The following is a 24,964-nucleotide window of genomic DNA, read 5'->3' on the forward strand; positions in this document are numbered from 1 at the left end:
GGGGGAGTGTGTCCCCTAGATCTCAGCAGCAGTGGGAGACAGTCCTCCTCCTCTACAGCACTCATTCCTGCCGCCTAGGGCTCCAAATCTCTGGGCAAAGGTCACAGCATCTGTTGCCAGGGGAACATGTGACCATTGGAGTGCTGCTGACTTGGGACAAGCCACACAATCAGGTCGTTGTGCTAAACATGCAGGCCCCCTTGCCAAGCCACACCCCATCCCATCACTGCAGGACCTTTGTGAGGTTCTGATTTTCAGGGGCCCCAAAGTGGGGAGGGGACTGTCTCTTGGCGACTGTGGAGTCTCTTCTGTGAAACCCCTTTACTCTGGCTGCTCTGGAATCCAGGAAGAGAGAAGGCAGCCATAAGCCCATCCCAATGGCAGGCCCCATGGGGAGTGGCAGACACTGATAACACCATTACTTCCATGATGCTTTGGCATGAGCCACTGTCCTCTAACATTTGCTTTGAGTGGTGAAGACTGCTGATCACTAACTTTGATATTTAGGAATCCAACGGTTTTCCTCCTGTCATGACCAGGCCCAGAAATTCCCATACAGCCACTCTCGGAGGGAAGTCTTCCTTCACAGAACCAGCAGTCCCCTAGACAAGGAGTTGGGGCTCCTGAACACTCAGTGAATCCTGCCAAATTCAGAGGGAGATAGTGGGGTGAGTTTCTAGAGAATCAGATCAAGCTCTCAGCTTCCCACTTTTGAGCTGAGTGGACTTGGGCAAGCCACCAAACCTCACTGAGCCTCAGTGTCCTTGCCTATGAAATGGGTGATGATGCCTATCATTCATGACTATAGATGGCCATAATTAAATAAGAAGTGTCAAATACTGGCTTCTGAACCAGGAATGTGCTTGTTGCTACTTTTCTAGGGATGAGGAGTTGGACAGTGCTTTGCACCCTGCAGACACTGAGGCAAAGTTTACTGGAGGGTTGCCCTCCACAGGTCATTCAGTGACCTTCAGTAAGGGAGCCCCATCCTGCATGGGTTGTTTATCTTCTCATAATAGGTGACTAAGGGAGAGGGCATGATGGGGTAGCATTCAGCCTGGTGGCCACAGCTCGATTCTAACTGGCAGGTGAGTAAGGAATTAGCTTGGTACACTGCAAGGTTCTTGAGTGACTTATGTGTAAGTACAAAAAAAGAGTGAATCTGCACTTGATCTTCGCCAAGAGGCCGAGAAGTATAATAGGCAAATCTGAGTCAAGGAGCTTGAGGTCCCCCAGGACCACCTTGCGTCCCTGTACTCCCTACAGTTTCAGAAATTCCAGCTCTGCTTTGTGGCATTCTCAGCTAACCTTCCCACAAGGGGAGGGGGAGAGACAGTAAAGCACACTCAGCCTTTTCCATCTCCCTTGCAGGAAAGACATCGGCCTACATGCCAGGATCCAGGCACCTGAGAGCCCTTGTCCATGCCCTTGGCTCTTGGGGCCTGGGGATGATTTCTGTGCCTTGTATTTTGTCTCTCCAGAGTTGTCCTCCAGGGAAACACCCTTTTCACACACACACACACACACACACACACACACACACACGCACACACCCCATGTGAAGGGAAGTCTGGGCAAGGGAAGAGGTGCATTGCACTTACTGAGCACCTACTTTGTGAGCACCAGCAAGTGTTAGGTGCTGCCCAGGGTGCTGTGTGTTGGCTGTTTCCATCTCCTCTCCTCCCTCATTCCTAAAGGCAAGGGCCCTGCGACCTTGGGTCTGGAGTTGGATCGCCTTGGAGGCTCTGCTCTGGGCCTTCACAGTGACTTAGCACCCCTGAGGCCTCCGTTGCCTCCTCAGGAAAATGGGGATGATTAGAATACCTACATTTTCAGAGTTGTTGAAGATTAAATGAGATGACATGGGTAAAGCAAATGGCACAGGGCTTGCTAAGCCTTCGGTAAATTTTAGAGATGACTATGATGATGATGGTGAAAGAGTGTGGGCTCTGAAAGGCCCCCCGAGGTTTATCCTTGGCATTTCCAGTCAGGCAGCAGCAAGGTTCAGACACTAACAGCCGTGGAGCCTGACTCTGTTTCTCACTCGCCTGGTCTCCTGGCAACAATTATTTCCTCCAGATTGGATCCTGGGGTCTGAGAGCTGGGTCCCAGGGTGCAATGTCACAGCTACCCCAAAGGGCAGAAAGCCCCCCTTCTTCCACAGGTGCACAGGTCCTGCCCCTAAGGTGCGGTTCAGGAGGCCCCCTCCTCGGATACCAAGAAGAGCCCTCGAGGACAGAGTGAGCCTTGTAGTTGGCTGACTGGCTCTGGTTTCCTGCTCCCACCCGCCAGGTCCCCAGGTGCCTTCCTTGAATTGAAAGTATCTAACCAGTCGCAGGCACCTGCCCCTCCCCAGGGTGGGTCTTCCGTAGGCACCTGAATCCAGCAGGGAGGGGCATGTTTTCCAATCACCCAGGTCTGCCTGACACTGGACTGAGTCTTGTGGTATTTCAGGACAAACCACAATTCCTGCCCTGAAGGAAGTAAGAGCTGATTCGGGGAGATCTGTGCTGGAGATCGCAAAGAACTGAGATATCAGGGAGAAGGTCCTTAAACAGACAGGAAGGCATCCGCTGAAGTGGCTTGAGTTCAGAGGAAAGCAGGTGCCTGTCAGTCAGTGCTGGATCCTTACTCATTAGTATTCAAATAAGGAAAGGAAGATGCTTGGGAAATCAGGCACATTCACCATGATCATATAAGATGGTTTAAGCTCAGGTCAGCTAGGCTCCCAGGCCCACCTTTCCCACTCAGGAGGAAGGGAAATGTGGGGAGGCTGGACTCCTTCCTGTCTGCATGCTAATGTGCTAGTGGAGAAAGTAACACAGACCAGGACACAGTAGACTGAGGTCTTCGCTTCTGGCCTGTAGTTGCCTTCATCTCATGGCTGTGCTTTCCTGCAGACTTGGAGTTTTCTCTGTAGCCTCCCCAAGCCTGCTCAGAGGCCCACCTGCTGGAGTTCCCTCCATCACCAGCTAATACCTCCCACCCCCAGTGAACCCAGTGTGTCAAGGTGGGGGAGATGAGCAGACTCACCCTCCTTATGTGGCAGGCCCAGTTCTTACAGAGAAGAAATAGTGGATGGACAGAGACCTTCTTTACCTCTGCTTATGTTTTTGTAACTTTTCCTAGATGGATTCTGAAGACCTTCCCCTTTCCTACAGTTCTCCGAGCTAGTTCAGCTCTTCCTTTGCTACAAATCCTTTTCATTTCCTTGGACTAGGAGACAGGCACCATGGGTGTTAGGAGTTACTGTGATTTTGCCCATGCAGAATGTCTGATACAGACTAGACAACCAATAATGAATGAATGAATGGACTCAGAATTAGACTCGGCCTCCCATGGTAAAGATGGAGGAGGAAAGAGACATGGACAAAAACGCCAAAGGGATTCAGAACCCCTAATTCATTGGCTTGTTTCCCCATAATCCTGAGTCTTCCAGCATGTAGACACCAGGCTGTCATGCCATCAGCCCCTCCTGAGGTATTTCGGAAGAAAGTGGGCAACATTTCCACTCCCTTTATTATGTGAAGCCTCTGGAACTGGAAGAGCTCAGGACTCCTTTGCTTCTGGAGTCAGCCCAAACTGGCAGATGGTCACTTAACACTGCTGTAGGTCCAGGTGAGGGCAGGTTGTGCTCAGGACTTACTTTAAAGGTTTGTTTTCAGCGCGTTTTCTGTAGCTCCCTTTCCCTGCCAGCTGGTGAAGCATGGAAGATGGAAGTCTTTCATTAGCGTTTTTCTCACCCATGCACCCCAGAGTGGGGCAAGCTCTTCCTGCTGCATCTCCTTTGCCATGAGTGCTCTGCTGAATTGGGGGTGTGGGGAAACTGCCATGAACAATGGCAGAACCAACACCCCCAGAGCACTGTTCAATAGCATTAACTCATCCCATCCTCATGAGCAGTTAATGTTATTAATGTTAATCTGTCTCACAGATGAGCAAAGTGAGGCTCAGAGGGGCTAAAGAGCATATCCAAGGTCACCTGGCCACTGAGGGTCGGGGCCAGGATTTGGCTGATTCCAGAGGCTGGGGGAGTTGGGGAGAACCATCTAGAAGGTGAGTGGAGCCTGGCCAAGACCTTGAATCTCCAGACTTTGCCTTGAAACATGGACTTTTCCTGACCAGGACACTTAAAAGAATACCTTTCTTGAAATGAGCCCCGATGGGCCTCTCCTCTAATTAAGATGCTGTGATTCTAAAGATGTATTAAAGCACAAACATTTTTGTTGAGAAGAGTGTGACAGTATCAATCCAAAAGTCCAACAGACATTAGCAAATACTGGGACAATAGATTAGCTTGCTGTCACCCAGGAAGCAGAGAGCATGACCCTGAGGGGATAGATCTTGAGGGCAGGTACAGTTTGAAAGAGATACAGGGGGACTGGAGATAAGAAGGAGAAGAGGACAGGGTCTGAGCAGTGAGCCCTAGAGGGTGGGTGCTGAGGGCTGGAAGGAAGGCAGCCATGCAAGCTCCCTGAGGCTGGATCCTGGATTGCCTCTTGCCTCAGTGTCCTCACTGTCTTGCACAGCTTGCAGCATATGTAGGTTCTCAATAAATATTGAATGAGTGTGTGATGAAGAAATCATTGAGGGAGAAGGTATGGGAACCGCAGAGGAGCCTGGAAGGTGGACCTTGTGTAGGTGAACTGTATTTTAGGACTGGATCTTTGTGAGAGAGGAAGTGGGATAGAGAGCATACATGTCAGTGTGAACCACAGCCCTCCCTTCCTCCTTGTGCTTTCTTGGCCTAACAAAAAGAGAGACATTTCCTAAAAGGTTTTTAAAATTGAATTGATTTTAATGGCAAGTATCTAGCTGGACTTGGCTGGGGAGTGGTTTCTGCTGGGAGTGGGTGACAATTCTGGCTTGGTAGAATGTAGGTAGTTCCTTACTGATGAGGTGAAAGGCAAGGCTGGGGCAGCTCTAGAGGTCCAAGCAATGTTCGCCCTGCAGGAGGGAGGCTTGTCTCCACCCAGTGCAGACATAAATAGCACTAGCAGTGCCAAAGGTCTGCCTGGATGATGTATTCACTAAAACTCTGGTTGCAAGTAAAGGTGGCCAATTTGGAACAGTTAGGCAAAAATACAGGGGAGGGGTTAGAGAGATGCAGGCATGGGTCATGGAAACCAAGTTCAAGAATGCAGCTCAGCCTCAGAAGTGACCAGAGCCAGGGCCCAGAAGGCCACTGGTGCTTTCTTCCATTGCATTTCTTTTTCTATCTTAGCATTGAATTCTCTTTCTGTATTTCTGCAGGGAAGTTCTCTTTTTCACCACGGGCCAGGTTGGGGGAGGGCACAATGCAGCTGCCTACACGGTCCTGAGATTACCCATCACAGCCTTTTGAAGACAGTGACCAAGCTCCCTTCATCAGAGAGAACCCTTTCCCCAGTCTGTATTACATGACATTCTGGTCCAGTCCGCTCTCACTGGGGCTGTTCATCCTTGTAAATGGAGATGACAGTTCTCACAGAAAGGGAGTCAAGAACATTTGGGTTGCTTAGATACCTCCAAAATACACATCAAGGACTCCTTAGGAGGACTGGGATTTTTCCGAATACCCATTTGCCATAATTTATTTTGCCGTTGGGCTGGGGCTGACTGAAAAGTTGTTATAAACTTAGGTGGTTTTAATAGTGATGGCACACCCAAGATGCAGGTGCTGATAATCCCTCTGAGTTCCTTTTGAGTCATACGACACCTAGGTTATGAGGTTAACTCTAAGCACTACCTAAAAAGTAGAAGATTGAGAAGCAGAAACGGAGGGGGTCAGTGGCCATAAAGGCACTCACTCTGAGCCATTTCCAATGAGGATGACTTAAAAGGTTAGAGGCTCTTTTGCCTAAGAAGGGAAGACTTGGGGGGAAATGGAAATTGTCTTTAGGTAACTTTAAAGTGGCCATGTAAAGAGACACAATCCGTGTGCATGGTGAGCAATGTGTGGAGGCTCTGGACAGGTCAATTTTAGTTAAATCAAAGTGACAGATTTGGGGCAGGTGGTCTTGAATTTTTCTATACTAAGAGTGTTGGTCTTTAGACCAACAGCATTAGCATAATGTGGAAACTTCTTTGAAATGAAAATTTTGGGGCTCCACTCAAGACCTGCTGAATCAGAAACCCTGGGGGGTGTGGGTGGGCGGTTTCCAGCAATTTGTGTTTTAATAAGTCCTTCAGGTAATTCTGATGAGCCTCTGATCAACAGTATTCATTTGCAATTCTTGTTTTAGTTTTAGTTTACATATTAGAGTGACAAGTTCCACTGAGTTTGGCACCTAAAATGACACAGCCTCAGAAATGGTCCCAAATGGTCCCTATCTGATGTTGCTCATGACCTAGGGTAGTCCCCTCCCACACTACATCAGGGTTGGTTTTTATGACCAGTGGAGCACGGCAGATGGATATGTCACTTTCAGGGCTGGACTTTAAGACAATGCTTCTGTCCTGCTCTCTGTCGGACCACTTGTGCTGGCAGAAGTCACCTGCCATGTCATGATGACAGTCAAACACTGCCATGGAGAAGCCCATGTGGCAAGCCACCGAGGCCTCCTGCTGACAGTCAGTAGGAACCCGAGGCTTCCCCTCAACAGCTGTATGAGGGAGACATCTCGCGTGTGGGTCCTCCAGGGCCAGTCAGGCCTCCGATGACTACAGCCTCGGAGGGTAGCTTGCATGTAACCTCATGAGAAACCCTAAGCTGGAGCCACCCAACTATAGAGTTTCTGGATTCCTGACCCTCAGCAACTGGGTGAGATCGTGTTTGTTATTCTAAGCTGCTAAATTTGTGATAATTTATTACACAGCAATGGATAATTAACATTAGACTCATTCTCCTATTTGCTCTGAGAAATTCTACTCTGGCCTTAAAAGTGTTTTGTCAGCAAACTGTTCAGAAATTTTTTTTCCCTCTAGAGCAGAATCTAAAGATTTTTCTTCTGTCTTTTTTGTCCTGATTTGAACTTCAATCCTGCCTCAAACACTGATGTGGTGATTTGGTGAATTAACACATCAATTCATTCTTGGCATTTTAGATGTAACTGTGATCAGACTCCCAGGGGGATACACCTTGAATAAAGTGGGTGCTTTATTCTGTGCTGGCTGGACATTCTGGCTGAGACCTGGGGTCATCCTGGGGGAGAGGCCACATGAGACAAGTCAGGGGAAATGGGTGCCGTGGAGTTTGGTGAGACTCACCTTTCAGAGTCAAAGAAAAAGAGAGAGAAGGATGGCGGCTTCGTGTGGGTATTTCACGTATGTGCACATGTGTGTGGGTGCTCTTTCTGTTCACCATCTGGGAAATCTTCAAAGAACTGGGACCAGGACCAGCACTGGCCAAAGTGCACAAGTTTTGTTTGTTTCTTTCCCCAAATTCTGATTCCCTTTTACTGGAAAGGAAGCTGCACAGGGGAACGCAGGGTTGGGGAAGTGGAGGAGTCAGCAAACACAGTGAGTTCCTGAGAGGTAAGGCGAAGGGGGGAGCAAGGCCGTGAGAAGCTGCTCTGGATCCGTGAGTGGGCCTGTGCCCTAAATGTCCTTCTGGGACTCCCAGTGTCCTCTGCCGGGTCTTCCCGTGGGCTGGACCCCACCTGTAATTCAGGTAGGCGCCACCGGGTGGACAAGAGTCTGGACCACAGCTTCATAACTCACATGGTTTCACTGCATGTGGGTAACAGAAGTTACAGGGCTTATCCATCACGTGTAAGGCTGTTCCTAAGAACATAAGAACACACACACAATCACAAAACACTGATTACTGAGAAAGAGCTCTACTAACGTGCGTTTTACATTTATGAAAGTTATTACTTATCACTAATCCTCTTCTGGTCTTTAGTGTGAAAGAATCAAAGTGATTTCCAATGTCCAGCTCTGAAATTCTAGGATTTCATAATAACATTTATAACAAAGCTCATTTTACTTATCTTTGACTTCTCCTAGCTCCTTAAGGCTTTGGGGTCTCAACTGCATCCTCCATCCCTTCCTTTCCCATGTTTTACTTGAGCTCTGTCACTTTTAACATCAATAACCATTCAACACTAGTTTACTCAGCTTCTCCTCTCTGTTTTTAAGGAGGCTCTCCATCTACATGCATCCATTGTCCCGTTACCCCTGGTGTATCAGACATAGACTTTGGGTACTTCTGTCTTCCTTTCTCTCTCTTGTTTGGTGCCCATTCCACTGTGAGTCATTCCTCCACTTCCAGACTTGATCACACCATAGAATTTGGCATTTTAGGGGACAGAGGCTAGACAAGGCAGTCTAGAAAGTGAAGGCTAATTGCTCATTTTGGGTAGACCTTGACTTGGGGGAAATGAGAGACTAGAGGGGGATAGTCAGACAAATTCCCCTTCTCCTTTCAGTGGGCACTTCAAGGCTTAATTTCTCCATGCAGCTCTTACAGAGAAGCCCAGCATGCCAGGCAAACACATCTAATGAGTGGCCTGGCTCACTGTAACATTTTCACTAGCACAGAAATGCATCTCATCACAGTGCCTCCCATCTTCCCTTGTGTTATTCCCATTTCCCTTCCCCTTCACTGTCCTGGGCTTCCACCTTTACTCCACATAAAGTATCAGCACTTTAATCCTTGTCTCAGGCTCTGCTTCTTATAGGATTAAGGCTAAAACACTTGGCCTCCAAAGACAAAGTGTCCCTCTCCATTGAAGGCCAATCCTGTCACTTTGGGTTCTCATTTGGAAATGTTTCGTCCCTTCATTAATCACTGTTCCCTTTTCTTGAGATAAAATAAACATAATACATTCTTTCATTGTTTCGCATTTTCAACTTCTCCCCCGTATGGATTCCTTTCTCTTAAGTCTAAGAACATACTCAAGTATTTCCATGAAAAATGAACATTCCCTTTACTAAAAATGTTTAATTCCATCTTTTCATGAACAAATTTCTTGTAAAGTTATATTTAATGCCTAGGGCTGCCATAATAAAGAACCACAACTTGGATTTAAGGCAACAGAAATTTACTTTCTCAGAGTTCTGAAGGCCAGAAGTCTGAAACCAAAGTATTGATAGCACCATGCTTCTGCTGAAGCCTCTGGAGAGGAACCTTCTCTCCTTCTTTCAGCTTCTGGTCATGACAGGACACCTGGGCTTGTGGCAGCCTAACTGCAGTCTCTGCGGTTACTGGCACATGGCTGTCTCCCTTCTGTGTGTCTGTGTCTTCTCACGACAATCTCCTCTCTCGTGTAAGGACCCAACCCTATTGGGTTAGAGGCCCTTCCTAATGATCTCATCTGACCTTATTACATCTCCAAATACCTTATTTCCATGTAAGGGGACATTCACAGGTACTAGGAATTAGGACTTCACTGTATGTTCCCGGGGGGCACAATTCAGCCTGTAACACTGCCTAACAGTTCTCACTACCAATTCAGGTCTTGGCTTCTGGTAACTAGGTTTCTTTCCATTCCTTGCTACTTGCAGGGCTCCCTTGAAGGCACCAATGCCAAATTCAGTGGCTTTTCTCCATCCCTACCTTGTGGATGCCCTGCAGCATGTGTCACGCTGCCTTCCCCCTTCCTGAAGCCCCCTGCACACCTGGCAACCAGGTACCATGCATGTCTAGGCTCCTTCTCTCCCAGCTGTTCCATGTATGCCTTGCTCTGTGAGTTTCCTCCTTGCCCACCTCGAATCCAAGGTGCATTTTAAGGTTGGGACCTCGGTCATATTCTCTGCTTTCAACACACTCTCCCCCCCAGCCTGCTCCCAACCTTCATGCCTCAGTGCTCTCTTCTAAGTGGATAACAAATATATTCTCTCGGGCCCGACCGTCTCCTGAGCTCAGGGCAAGCATTGCCACATGGAAATCCTTGAAGAGCCTCAAAGGTTATATCTACCTACCGTCTTTACACACAAATGTGCACAGGTGCATGCACTGACACACATGCACATGGATGCACACAGGCACACACACATTCTTTGATCAAAGAAACAATTTGTTTCTCCTCTTGGCTTCCCTATTCCTGCTAATAGCACCACCACCCTGCCATCCTTTATTTTTCAGGTAGCCACGTCAGTCTTTGTGAAATTGTTCTGACACTTCCAGAAATACTGTGACACATTTAATGTGGATAGGCTCCCACAAGAGTGGGTGAGACAATCTAGTGGGATGTGCCTTACTGCCATTATTCTGACCCTGGCTTTTGACGCAGGCTATTGAGGCCCAGGGAAGTCCGGTCCACACTTGATTCTGTGGGCTGAGACTCTCAAAGCAACAATAACAAAAGCATGTGTGGCAGGCAATTTAGGAATGTAAATAACTCTAGGCCTGCTTTCAGACCCAATGAGGCCTTGGGGTGCTTGCTCTCTCATATGCTGTTAATTTTGCAATATATGGTTTTCACATTGATTTGTCATTTTTTTCAGAGCCTCTGGTAGAGAGACTCACACAGAGCTAGCTTCCTATAAAAGTGGTTGAATGACAAAATTTGCTGGGTACTTATCTCAGCCATAAAACCCAATAGATTTGCACTCAAGGATCTGTAAGTAAGAGCTGATGCTGCTTCTCTGCAACTCAGCTCCCAGAACTTTCATTCCCAGCAAGGCCAGATAGTGTAACAATGGCAGTGTTTAAGATTCAGGGCTAGAGTGGACTGGTGAGAGGCCTGCTCCCATCCCTTCATTCCATTGACACTCTGGACATTGAAGGACCTCCCCAGGCCCGCTGTGTGGTCCCCTAGTTTGCCATCTGCTTTGTTTTGTTTTCACTTTAGCGGGGATAGCATCAGGCTCCAATGGCCATCTCTGGAGCAAGCAGAAGGGGTCTTCTGTAAGCCTACCTGCCTGCAGTGTGCCAGGGGTGCATTCCTGGTGCACGTTTTCATCCTGTGACACACGTCCATAGCACCATGGAATGCTGCCCAGCAGCAAAGCATCTTGGGACAACTTAGGGACATTGTCCTTGGGGTGGTCCTTGGGGTCTGGAGGACTGAGCAGAGAGGATGAAAGGGAAGGAGTGTTTAGGGTTTGTTGTGTATTGGGAACATAAAGGGCATCTCCTGAGTTCATATGTAGCCCAAACTCATGTTCTGTTCTCAGGCACGTTCCTGGGGCCCTTTGGCCTCTTTTCAATAAAGGAAGCCTCGGTGGAAAGCTGAACAGTGGAGTAAGTGATGTACTTAACACCTCTTTATCATGGGCCTGCTACTGTGCTTTGTCTTGATGTAGTGGTTTATACACAGCAAGAGAGACCAGGAGTGCAGGCTTTATTTTATTGTATGTCTAATTTAATTACTTTTATTCATGAGCGAGAGCATGTGTGTGAGAGATGGGTGCCCCGACATGGCCTGAGGTCCATGTTCAGCACAGGGGGTCGACAGCTGCAGGGGGTGCTGCATGGTCTGGGAAGGACTTTGGAATCTGGGCTGTTCCTTCTCAGCACCCACAGACAGGTTCCAAGGCCATAGGTGGGGTCTGGGCAAACAGGAGGCAGACTGCAGGTATTGCCGAGGGACTCTGTCTCCCCAATATTCAGGTCTCCCCATTACATGAAGTCTTCTTGGTCTTGGTGGCCTCGCTCTCCAACACAGCATTTTCATGGCACAGAGCCTCCCTGGGCAATTGCTCCCTAGGCTCTGGGGTCAGAGGGACTTTCAGGATACAGTAGGAAGAAAGGGGTGCTGAGTGAGATGGAGCCACCTACCCAAAGCCCCACTTGTGGCTGTGGTCACAGCAGAGTCAGGATAGACACCCAGGTTCCCTGTGCCATGGTCTCCCTGTGGCTGCCTGACCAAGCTGGCTCCCTACCTCCTTGCCCTGGGATGGTAGTGCCCAGCAGCTGCCAGGCCCTCTGTTTTTTTCCAGCTCTGTGCTGGAGATAAAGTAAGCTGTGAAACCATTTAGCTGTGGACCTACCACATGCCAGCCACTTGCTGAACAGTAATTCACTGATCCATCAACAGCCTTACCAGGTAGGCACTGATGTCTTAATGCTGCAGGTACAGAGCTGTAGCTCGGAGAAGCTAAAGCATGTCCCTAAGTCACCCAGACACTTGCTGCACCCCTGAAGGAGCTGGCTGTGGAGCTGAGAGCCCTCTTCCAAGCAGCCCTCGGGAGGTGAGTCCCCTGCCCCCCTGGGCTCACCTGGGCAGGCAGTGGAGGCTGCACGGCTGGCGAGTGGTACATAGGGGCCTCTCCTGCTGCCTGGCAGGCAGAAGATAAACAGTTCCCCGTTAAACCTCACTTAATGCTGATATTTACAAATTTATTCAGCTTGTGTTTACTGAATCGAGAGAATGCTAATAACATAACGTGCTTCATCTCACATGTTCCTACTAATGAGAATGCAAGTATTGCTTAATTTTTTTTTAACATTTCATTTGCTTTCCACTCGCCGCACCTCCTCCTCTTGTTGTTGGCTTGGATTTCAATCTGTTGCCAAATGCTGGAAAGTTTGGGTTTCCTTGGATGTCACTGAGAAGGGGGCAGAGATGGACCCCGGCCGTGGTGGGCCCGAGCCTTGTCCTCATGGGCAGCTCACCCCATGACATCATGGAGTCAGGGAGCCAGAAGGATGGAGCAAGCCGAGGGCCAGCGAGAACCTCTGTCCTCTGCTGCGGTCTAGGGCAGCTGCAGGCTTTGGGTGGTCTTGTGGAGCTTTGGGGCTTCAGGACAGGGAATTTAGGGCAGAGGGTGGGGTAGGGGGGTGTCCTTGGCTTTGGAGGGTGGCCAGAATGACTGTGAAGATACAGGCAACATTTGTGGGGTTGTGGTGGGGCTGTGTGTGAGTGAGCATGTGTGTGTGAGTGTGTGTGTGAGTGTGTGTATGTGCAGACCTGTGTAATGACCGACACAGACAGAGACAGAGGGGGAGAACTGGTACCACAGGTTGACTGTGCTGGGTGCTGGGAGGTCAGTTAAGGGGCTCACCGAGCAGCCATTATGCAGCCAGCAGGAGCCCCTAGAGCAGGGCAGGGAGAGGTGACAGGCCAGCAAAGCTCAGCAGGGTGTTCAGATGTGCTTCCTGGCAGAGGGTGAGGGTCGGGGATAAGTGGGGTGGCGAGATGCCAGGCTTCAGCAGCCTGGTGGACAGTGAGACTGGGGCAGGGGGACACCTCACAAAAGGTCAAGAGCCAGGCTGGGTGTGCGGACAGCTGGAGCTGGGGACAGGAGGGCCTGTGGTGGGGGTGCACAGGGAGGGGGAGCCTGGGCAGCCAGGTCTGATTCAGGAGAGCAGAGACAAGGTGTGGGATGACAAGGCGGTGACAGAGACAAGCAGGGGCACAGGCTTACCTGGGACCCCACCCCCTACCTGGCACTGGTCTGTGCTCTGACCCATCTCCGCATGGCACCCTCACCCTCTGTGGGCATGCCCTGTGACTCTCCCTGCTGGATGGTCTTTTTCTTCTAACAACCATATCATGGAGCTAAAACATTCTTTTCAGTTTTAAAAATGTGTAACAGTAAATATAAAAGTGAGTGGAATAATCTATATTTTCCTATCAAAACCTGAACTTACAGAAGCCGTATGGACTTTTCTAAAATTCATTTGTAGAAAATGAATTATCTCTGTAGAAGATGAATTATCTCTGATGGCCTCCCTCCCCATCCCTGTGATTTGGCTGGAGGAGAGGCTGTGGCGAAGCCTAGCGTGCAGGCCCTGACCCCTGTGACTTTGGGTGGGTCATGGGCCTCAGGACCCAGAGCTCCATGCCTTCTGGTCATGCTCTGGGTGGCAAAGTCTGGACTGGGCATCTTCTGAGGGGCCAGCAGAGCAGGAGGCAGGCCTGGCGCAGGTGTGGCAGCTCTGGCAACAGCCTTCTCTGCCTCTCTCTTGTTCTAGAGGCAGGACAAGGCTGTCTTCCCTGGGTCCTGACATCCTAATAGGCCTTATGTCCCCTTCAGGAACCTAGGACACTGCAGGAACCCATGGGCCTAGGGTGAGGATGGAGGCACCAGTGGAGCCCTGGTGGCTGCTTCTCCATGGGCAGGGACTAGACAATCAGTGCCCATCCCAGGTTCATGCCATACACAGCGTCCTCATCCCTGTCAGTGAAAAGCAGGTTGTTATCAATCAGATGACCAATAAAACCTCTCCAGCTTTACCTGTGGCCTAATTCCCACAGCCACCTGCCCAGGCAACCCTCAGTCATGGGCATCCCCACCACCACTGCCCAGACCTGCAGGCTAAGGTGGGCAGTGACACCTCCCTACCAGGACTGGCACATTCTGGGCCATCTAGTTTGGTCCCCTGAGGGTCAGGCGCCAGCTGGGTGGCATGGATATCAAAGATCTCAGGCAAAGACACTATTTTTGGAGTGAGTAGAGAAGCGCCAGGACCAGCCTCTGTCACCTTCTGTTTCTGGTCCCCCAGATCCAGTGTTCTCCACCTGCAGCCCGTGTCCCCACCTGTCTCACAGCCCTGCAGCCTGGCAGGATAGAGGGCTGTCCTGGACTCCAGTCTCCACTGCAGCAATAGCAGCTTCCTCTGGACGCCGCCCCCCATGCCTCCCTCTGGGCCCAGCTCTGTTTGGGGTTCCTTCAGGAGGAGGGGGAGGGGAAAAGGGCTCATCCTCCTCTTTTGTGCTGCTTCTCCCTCCCACTTCCGCTCCCCTTGCTATGGGCTGACCTTTCACCCCTTCCTGGATGTCCCTCAAAGGCAGCTCCTGTGGTTAATAACTTCAGCTGGCAGCCCCACACAAAGCCAGGGCCGGAAACCATTGTCCAGGGGACAATGGCCGAGCAGCCCAATAATGAGGCGGCCACAGTGCTGTCTGACGTCCTACGTTGCCCTGGCAAAGGAGGAGGGGCTGTGGAGCTCTCCCAGCCCTCACCTCCTGGAGCTGAATTGTTGCCCTGGAGCAGGGGCTCCTCTTTCTGAGGAGCCACCAGGCACCTGTGCCCTCCGGTCAGCCACCTTTCCCTGGGCTTGCAGGCTGGGTGGACAGCACCCAGAGACACCCCCTGCCAACACACCGATATGCATGGCCCCTGCTCAGCTCATTTTTCCTCTCCTGTGTCTAGAGTCGGAGCACTGCATAGCTTAGCAATTGATTGGTTCTGGCAAATTGGTGAGAGAGCTGAGATCTCAGCCTGATGCCTGAAGGGAAGCATGTGGTGCTCTGGAAAGTGCACTCCCTGGAGCCAGTAGGCATGGGTTCAAGGCCTCCCTCCTCCATTGCTAGCTGTGTGTCTTTGGGGAAAGTGCTTAGCCTTTCTGATTCCATGCTTATTGGTTTACGAAAGCAGAGGTTGGCTGGGAGCCAAGGGGAGGACTCTCAAGGTTACTTCAGAGGTGACTACCTCCATCTCTCCCTCTGCCTCTGCACAGCACTGGGCACCAGGGAAATTCTGACAAAGCCATAAGAGTGGATTGGTGACACTTGCAAAAGGCTCTCGAGTGGGTATCCCTGGAGACCTGGAGAGCTTAAAAAATACCCGGAGCTGTGACCTAGCTGGTATTGGCTGCAGCATTGAGATAGTGTGTGTGGTGGATTATTTTGGCATAAAGGTACAGAAACCATAATTTCTACCCTTAGAAAACATGCCATCCCACATGTGTGCTTGAGCACAGTCTTTCTCTAGGGGAAGAAATGGTCTATGTTGTCAGACAGTCTTGATACTCTTAGACACAGTGTTCTTTATTATGGCTTCTTGGTAAGTGATTTAGGTTTAGGGATAATTCTCTTTTTAAATTAACTTCACCGAGATATGTACATTTTAAGTTCATGAGTTTGGAAAAATATATAACCACTGTCCCAACCAAAACACAGAATAATCTGCCATCCTGGAAATGTCTCTTGGGGACCTGAGGTTTTAAAAACTTCCTGGGGGGTCTGTGATACAGCAGAGGGTGACCACCATTGGAGCCAGACGCTCGTTTTGACAGTTTCTGGTTTGGAATCACAGAGAGGTTGTCCAGGATGGCTCTTCTCACTGCTCAGCATGCACAGCATCCCCTGGGATTGGTGAAAGGCTGATTTAGCCCCAGAGGTGGTTGCATTCCTGACAAGTTCTCCCCACACTAGTTCCAAGTCTCTCTGAGGGAGCTGAGGCTCACTGCGTGGATGTGGGTGCTTGGAAACCCAGGTTTTGAAGCTCCTGGCCCAATGACAATCACACCCCTTTGTCCTCCAATTTTCCCCTTTATAGATCTACTCAGACCCTGAATCCCAAACAAGAGGCATGGCTGTGATAATTGTCCCTCCTCTTTCCCCTGGAGCAGTGCCTGCTCCTACCTGCGGTCTTCCACCTGCTCTGGACCCACTTGGGTTGCTTTCCTGGAAAAGGGCCTCCACTGCCTGTTTCTGAATGATCTGCCAGTTCCTCTAAACTCCTACCCTTCCTGGTCCACCTTATTCCTCAGAGGAGTCAATGCAATTGAATGAGCCAGTGCTCTTAAAGCAGCAGCACTGGGCCAGGCCTGACCACGCCCTTGAGGAGGAAGGGCAACCAGAGATGTGATTAAGTTAATCAAGGTGATGGAACAACAGGACATACGCACTGGGAGAAACCTGGTGGTCACCCAGCTCCAGCCCCTTATTTACAGGTAACATCTTGAGAAGACATCCCCCGTTAGTCCCAGCAAGGAAGAGTGGGTAGAATAGACTTCACAGAGGAGGAGGGGTCTGAGAAAGACTGAAAATGGCAAGGGAGAGGGGGTGAGAAGACACTCAGGGCACCCTGCCTGAGGGCAGGAAGGAAACCCTCCTGGTAGAAACTGGGCCCCAATTCTTGAGGACTGGGAAATGGTCCTAAGGATCTGGCTGCCCACACAGCTTTCCTATCTTCAGGCTGCAGGACAGTCAGCACCAGTGGGGCCCAGGAGGTGCTGGTTCAGCTCTTCTCCATCCAGGTCCTTTCTGAGCACTGTGGAGGGGTCTGACCAGTGGGAGCATAAGCAGGGTGTGTGCCTGAGGTGGGCTGGAGAAGATGTTTGGTCTGGGGGCCTTGGGGGGCTCTGTTTACATGTAAGCAAGGCTACAGCAGGGGTTCAATGAGTACTGTGGACTTTAGAGAGAGACAAGCTTCACTTCATGCCTGGGAAGAACTAGGTTTTAACACCCCTCCCCTAAGATAGATCAAACTGCTGATGAGGAAGGGATCACCAGTCCCTGAGTGTGGACAGCGGGCTGGATGAGGACGGAGATGTCAGGCATCTGAGTCTCCCTGACCACCTCCTGAGAGGTCACCAGGGGAAGCTGGTCATCCTGGTGGCTTTGTGTCCATCTTTGTGCCTGAGGAGCAGCCGCAGAGCCATTTTCCCTGTGGCCACCTGGCTGAGATGGATTTCTTTCTTTCCAGAAGAACACTTACCCATTTGCCTTCCTGCAGCCAGAATGTCATGTCTGCAGGCAAGCTTGCGGACAGCAGTGTTGGTTAGGGAAGATGAGGTAATGAGGGCCTACCAGATTGCATCTGAGGGGTCTTTAGCTATCTGAAAGGACAGATCTAGAATTCAAATGAGAAGTTAGTCTACAGATACAGAAACGAGAGTTAAAATGATGGAGTGAGGTTTATCTAGGAAGATCTGAAACTCCACACTGCTGTGGACTGAATATCTTGTAGGGTTTGGGGGAGCATCAAATGTGAGTGGCATTTGGCCATGACTGGCCCTGGGAGTGGCTCAGTCCTGCCCAGCCAGCTGTGTGTCTTTGAGTATACCAAAGGTATGTTTCCTCTTCTGCAGAAGGGTGAGCTTGTCCTCAAGATATTTAAGTTTCTTCCAGCTTAGATGCACTATACTAGAATTCAGTGGTGTTTAGATTCAATCCAAATTCCCTTGCAGTAGTAGAAATCAGGGCTGAGCTGGACCCCTTCAGGGGAATAGTGGGGTCAGTGTCCAGCTCGGCTGGCCATGGTTGCACTGGGAGGGTCCAGAAGGTTTGGTGGGGAGGGGAAGATGTGGATGGTGAGGATGATTTGAGGTGGGGAAGAAACTATTGGATGTCCTCAGCCTCTTTAGTCAAGCACTGCAGAAGCCTGCTTGCCTGCCAATTGTCTGCCAATCTGACGTGGAATGTCCCCACAGGACCTCGCAGGGGTTGTCTGGTCTGTGTTCCACAAGGTAGGAACAACTGCTGGTCAATTATACAGACAGGAGGTGAGGAGTGCAGCTGTCTTTGCAGCAAATGCTTAAAGAGCTGCACCTTCTGTGATCAGCTCCCAGCCAGATGTGGGGACAGGCTGCTCAAGTCCCTGTGGAATGGCTCCATGGGGCTAGCGCATCCCACACCATGCCTGACCTTGCCCTCTGCTGGGAAGGAAGAGCTTGCTTACTTGGCCAGCTGAGCAGGGAGAGAAGTGGCAGACAGCCTGAGCACAAGTGCTTCTGTACTTTATTCATTCTGCATGGTTCATCTCTCCAGCTCAGATCTGGAGAGTGACCCTTGGAAAAAGAGACTGGACCCCAACAATCTTAGGAGACAGTGAACAGCCGAAGAACTGTTCCAATCAGTAGCCCTGAAGGATGCTGGGATGAAGCCTTCAAGATGGAAAAGTCAGGATGCCAAACACCCCCTCTCTCCCAGTTCCCAAGGCAGCCTTTTCTGATTTCATTGGCCTCAGACTATGTCTCAGTGTGCCTGATAGTGGGGGTGCAACATGTGATGAACCCCTGACCATCTCTGGACTAGACGGTTAATTACAGCAGTAGCAAATGACTTTGGGGTTGCTTGTAGGACATGTCCCCTCTGGCAACTGCGCAGAATCACCTACGAATGTCACCACCTGGATTGGTGGACAGGAGCAGCATGGATAATACAAAATACCTATTGCTCCTCTTATTGTAACCCCTCACCAAACCAGGGATAGTTTTTAGCAATCGATTACCAAAAGTTACTCATGATCACGTTTCTGTTTAATTTCCTAAAAGAGTTCACAGTCACATGGGGATTCATATAATTTTGGTTGACAGCCAAGTAAACTGCAGGTAGCATGTACTGATCAAGTACTTTTGAGTGGGTGAATGAATGAATGAAGAATGAATGAAATTAAAGCACCTCCGGTTTTTCTCAATGCTCTCAGGGGAACCCCAAACTAATGTTCACCTCCATCCTGGAGCAGTAAGTATGGGACACTAGGACAAGAAGGGGATTAGGGGCAAGGGGACTGGGTTGCAGCCCTGGTTTCTCAAAAATGAGCTCCGTTAATGTCAAATGCCACTTCCCTCTTTGGGTCTGGTTTCCTCTTTCTTAAAATAAGGATGTTGAACTAGATGCTCTAGTTCAAAGTGTCACAAATAGTAAGTGGCTGGGTGCATGCCAGCCCTCAGGTCCCCGTGCTTCTCCTGGCAGCCATCCCCCAGGTCCTCCTGCGCTGTCAGTTGCGTGCATCTTGCTATATAGGTAGCCAGGGCAGCTTCTCACCTGGGGGTGGGAATAAAGGTTATAATCTGCTCTGAACCTTAGGCGCCATCTCATTAGGACTTTTTATGGCCTGAAGTAGAGATCCTGTTTCTTTCAGGGAATTGGACTTTTGAGGACTGATGGAGGGTTTAATTTTCACACTTAAAATAACAGTCTTATTGTCATACTGACTTGGCTTTGAGGCCAGCCCAGTCACTTAAGAGCTGTGTGACTCAGGGAAAGTTCATTAACCATTCTGAGCCTCTATTGCTTCCTACAGAGATAAGCATGTGGGGATTTATCATCCAGGATCACAGCCAATGGAGGAAGGGAAGGCAGCAGGACTGGGCAGAGGGAGAAGGTGAGCTGTGGCATATTGCCTGCAGAGCTCTGAAGCTGGGAGAGCCCTGCAGAGGTGTGCTGAGCTGGACTGAGGAGGCCGAAGGGTGTGTGGGGTTTGACCACGGCTGAGTCAGCTCTCTTCAGCCAAACGCAGTTCCACAGAGGTCCGAGAGCTGGGGACTGAGTCCTTCAGGCTGGAAGAGGGGCCGGGGGCCACAGGGTGGCGTTCTCTGAAGTACTTGCAGTGTTGTTCCAAGGTTAAACGAAATGAGTAGAAAGCACATGCCATGTAGGGAGAGAAGAGAGAAGGTGCCCAGTTTACATCAGGTCCTCCCTCCTCCCTGCTCCTTGCCTCCTCTTGCTCTTGGCCAAGGAAACTTTGCCTGTCTTTCAGGTAAACCTACAGGGCCAAGCCCACAGACCGTACAGGGAGCTCCGAGGACCAGAGGGCAGGGACCTCACCAGAGAACCTGCTTCGGTGCAACAGCCTGGCCTGGCCGACTTGCTGCAGGACACAGAAGGGTGCGAGCACATGTGACTGCAGGGTGGATGCACGCATTTATCTGTGTGCCTGGATGTCTCTGGCAAATCACCTCTAAGCTCTCCAGAACCAGAACCATACCCAACCTTTCATTCTCATTTCCCAAAAAGGTCCTTCGCTTTGTGTTGTAGGTCACAATGGATATTTGTTAATAAGATTTACATCTATTTGTTGTTTGTTTGCTTCAAAACATGCCAGAGAGCATACATATTTAATACATAGAAATGACATGTGGTAAAATGAGGACTATAATAACCAACCACAGTTGCTGTAAGATTTCAGTGCGACCACGCAGAAGTAAGCACCATGCAAACTGCAGGGCTGAATGGAGTCCCTGTGAATGGACTTCTGAAAGTCCTCAGGCAATTGTGAAGCATGAATGAACCATATGGAAGAGATTATTAGAGCATGTGGGGTGGGGGCACAGAGGCTGACACAGCCACCTTGTGCCAGGAATGATATACTTGGCTGTCTTTAGTCCTGAGGATGCTACATGGTAGGTACTGCTCCCATCTACCTATACAGGTTGGGAACCTCAGACTGTGTTAAGCCACACATCATGCTGCCCAGCTCATAGGAAGCAGGACTGGGACCCCCACCCAGGAGTCTGTCTCAGGCTGTCACCTGGGGCCAATGCCTTGCTCTTGAGCCAGAGCTTTTGGGGAAAACAAGGCAGATCTTGGCATCCTGAAGAAAAATGAAAAGCAGGACTGTGAAAAGCTAAAATGGCTTACCAGCCCACAAAGAGACTCTAGGGGATAGCGGGGGTGTGGGATTAGGGGCAGAGAAGTCTCAGACTTGAAGTTTGGGAGCTGAAATGAGTTTGCGGAGGAGGTTGTGGGCCTTCTTCCCTCGAGACCACTACAAATAGGGCACGGCAGCCATCAGTGGCAATAATCAGTGGTTCGCTGCTCATCAGAAACCAGGGTGGGCTGAGGAAATACTAGCCAAGGTATTCGTCCGGCTGTCCCACTTTTGGGAGGCCTGCTTTGCAGGAACACAAGCTCTCAGTCCAGGATGGCTGGGAGTGGCTGGTTATGCAGCCAACTTAGTTTGCTGTATTCCTCTCAGGGACTTTGCCAAGCACCTCTCTGGTGCATTTGAAACTGGACTGGGTCATTTGTAGGGCATGTCAGAGGTTGCCTCCTTATGAAGGGGTGTGGGTCTGTACACTCAGAAAGTGGCTGCCCCTTTGCTGGCAGGGGCTGTGGGGTCTGTCTTCTTTGTGCCCCCACTGTCCTGAAACGTGTGACATGACCAGTGTGCACTCATGGAGCTCCAAACTTCTCAGCCCCCTCCCGATTCTTTTACCTGGAGAAGCCTGCTCTTTGCTGCCCACCTTTGCCTGACTTCTGGCTCTGGATCCATTGCCTGCTCCCTGGTTGTAGCCTGTCACTCCTCTGCTGGACTCCCTGGGGCTCACCTTTGTTTTCCTTCTATAAGCATGGCATGCTCACCATTTGGGCTTTGTCTACTCAACTCTGAGCAAAGCACCCTGTTGTTAAGATACCCCAGCCCGCACAAGTCAGCCTCCAGGAATGGAAGTGATATGAAGTGCACAGGCTTAGAAGGATGATGGTTACAGCACCGTCCAGCCCTCAGTTTACCCACCTAGCCTACCATTTAATTTAGCTCATTTAACCCCTGACCTGCAAAGTGGTCACAGCCATTTCTACCTTGCAGGTCCTTAGGCAGTGTTCGCAAAGGGTGTGACACGCTTTGGAGATGCAAAGTGAAAGGTGGCTGTCCTTTTGCACTGCATTGAGATTTTTATTGAACTACAACTGCAGCTCCCTTGAGTGTTGAATGATGGGGAGAGGTGCTAGGAGAGGGGAAGCCCACTCTACAGAGAGAGGGGGAGACAGGGGCCCGGGTACCGAGGGTACTGGCAGGGTGGAGCTGTCCCTGCTGTTGTTGAAGGCTTTGCATGAACCTCATGTGCCAAGGAGACCAGGGTCTGCACTGCTGGAAGTCCACTCCAAGTCAAGTGTTCAGGACCCCCATGTAGACTCCAGACCAAAGACTTGATATTACCAGCACTCTTTAAAATTTGGGTGGTCTTACCACCAACAGATTTTTTCCATGATTACCAGACTGCTTCCAGCTTCTCAGAAAGGAGAATGAAAGTGACAAAGGAACTCAGGAGTCCAGATCTTTTGCATAAGAATAATATTACAATTCTTAGAATTCCCATATCAGCCACTCACAGTGTAACTTAGACCCTGCACATTCACAATGAAATGAACTGGCATATCATACTGTTACTGTATTAGTAATTAAACAATGCAGCTGAAAGTTGACTATACTGCATTTGCATTTATCCTGAATGCTGATCTCTTGAAGAAATAGGATCAATTTTGGGGAAGCTGAAGGTATAGGCTTTTGTGGGGACTCTGGAGAAGGCTGTGGGAATGTTCAAGGACTTTTGAAGTTGGCGGCACCATTTCTTTAAGGCATCTAATTCCACTCTCCTTCTACTGATTCAGACAGATCACTTGAGCACTGCACTTGCATTTATCAGTCATGATTAAGGTCAATTTTTGGCTCACAAATAGAATGACTAGAGGGAGGAAGGGTAAGAGAGGGGGGCATGACTGAGAGAGAGAGAAGGGCGGGCCTGAGAGGGAGTGAGGGGGACGCAGGTTTCTTTGAAGACACTGAACAGTGGGTGATTCAATAGACAAATGGTTTAGATTCTTTTCCTCTAGATCCTGAAGGAGGGAGGCAAAGAGGGAAGGAGGGCAGCAGGCTGATTCCAGAAAAGCTAGGAAGCCTGGAATAAAATGTGGAGGTGGACAGATCTCCATGCCCGACATGAAGGTGCTTGTTCACTCAGGGCACCCTGGCTGGGCAGCTCCATGGTTGGCGGTGGACAGCTGGCAGAGGATGGGATATTTGCAAGGTCAGGCATTTCTAATTTGGGATTATATGTTCCTAAAGGTAAAGGTCATGTTGGGGAAGGCATAGTGATGGAGGGAGTAAGCCAGTCTTCTTTTAATATTACTATTAGTATTAATATTAGGTGGTGCCATCCCATTTTATATCAGTTGGTTGACTAATTTTATTCCCTTACCCAAACGTATTGTCTGAGCTCTCACTAAGCTCTAGTTCTTGGGTTACAGTGATGGGGAGAAATGGACAGTCTTTCTTCACAGGAGCTGATCATCCAGTGGAGGAGGGAAACCCAAGTGGAATCATCACACCAATGCAGGTGAGTCCGCATCAGTGATGAATGTGGTGAAACGTGCTCTTTAATGGAACGATCTGACCCAGTGGTTTCTACAGAGGCTTTGTCAGGAAGTGCGGCTTGAACTGAGGTCTGAAGGACGACAGGCGCCAAGTAGGCTGAGGATTGAGAAAAAGTGAGAGGGCATGTGGGCAGCAGACCCCAGACTGTGGCAGAAGGCCTGGCAGGAGAGGCCCCGAGAAGGGAGCTACTGGAAGCGGGCAGGAGGGAGATCACAGGGAGGGGGGCGCTTGGGAGGGAGGCGCTGGGCAGGAGTGACAGATGAGAAAACAGGCTCAGGGAGGAGAAGTGCTTTGAATAACTCAGAAGAACCAGACCTGAGGTTCGTTCCTCCTGGCATGGGAAGCCTGAGGCTCATTAGTGTTTTGAACATATTAGGCATTTCATTCAGTGTGAGTTCTGGGGAAGGCCATCTCATTATCCCTCATTTAAACATTAACAATATTACACATTGCTCATCAAGAACTTAGAATACACATAATAATACTGTTATAATGTTTCATACTAGCATGAGCATGCATTAAATATGTACATCATAACCAGTCGCAGCATTGTATAGTTTCCAAACACCTGTTTCTGGAATCTTTCTGGTTAGTGACCACAATAGCCAGAACAGGTGGCACTCCATTCAGCATACCTCTGGTAGCAGGGGTGGGCTACCCCTGCACGCCGGGTCCATACAAGGGACATGTTCTGGAAAACGCATCGCTAAGTTGGAAAAGAGCAGGTCAAGACCACAGGCAACCTAAAGAATGCCTTTTTAGAGAACCAAGCCAGGTGCGCTTACTCGTTTGTACACCAAGCTTTTACAAAGCAGGGCCTGCCTGTAACAGTCAAGGGCTGACTTTTGAAAACCATAACAAAACTTCTGATGTCTTTACGCGAGAAGATAGCAGGTGTATAGATTGCAGGTCTAATGTATACATTTTCTTTTTTTTTCAAGCTGGTACTTATCAGCTAGAGTGTTCATCTAATGTTATACATAAATGGAGTACTAAGCTGGAAAGCATCTTAGCAGAGATGACACAGGGCCATGGAAGCTGGATGGCTGGCTTCAAGAGCTCCTGCCCAGCCAGCCACGTGCAGCATTGATAATGACCTTCCCTCTCTCTCCCTCTCCCTGGCAGGGTGTGCCCAGCACTTAGTGCCCTCTCACCTGGGCTCCGATGTCCCGCGTTTGGTTCCCTGAGCTTCCTGCTCCCCCTGCGCTGCTTCTGGCTCCTTACTTGCATGACCTCCAAACTCAAGTGTGTCCCCTGTGGTTTCCCTCTGGGCTCTTTGGCTCACCATGGTTTTCAACTTCTACTTTTCTCTTGTTGCCATTCATCTCTCCCCTTGGACAAGGTGAAGCTGTTGATAATTTACAATGTAACCGTCTCATTCTTTCTTGAAGGGTGGGGGTTCAGGGTAGACCTGGTCCGGGTGCCGAATGGGGTGGAGGCCTAGATGATGGAGAAAGAGCTTTGGATGCAAGCAGACCTGGGTTTGAATCCTGGCTTTGCCAATTACCTGTACAAGTTGGTTTCAGCCCTCTAAGCCTCAGTT

The sequence above is a fragment of the Manis javanica genome, chromosome 1 (genome assembly GCF_040802235.1).
Source record: "Manis javanica isolate MJ-LG chromosome 1, MJ_LKY, whole genome shotgun sequence".
Taxonomy (NCBI): Eukaryota; Metazoa; Chordata; class Mammalia; order Pholidota; family Manidae; genus Manis; species Manis javanica.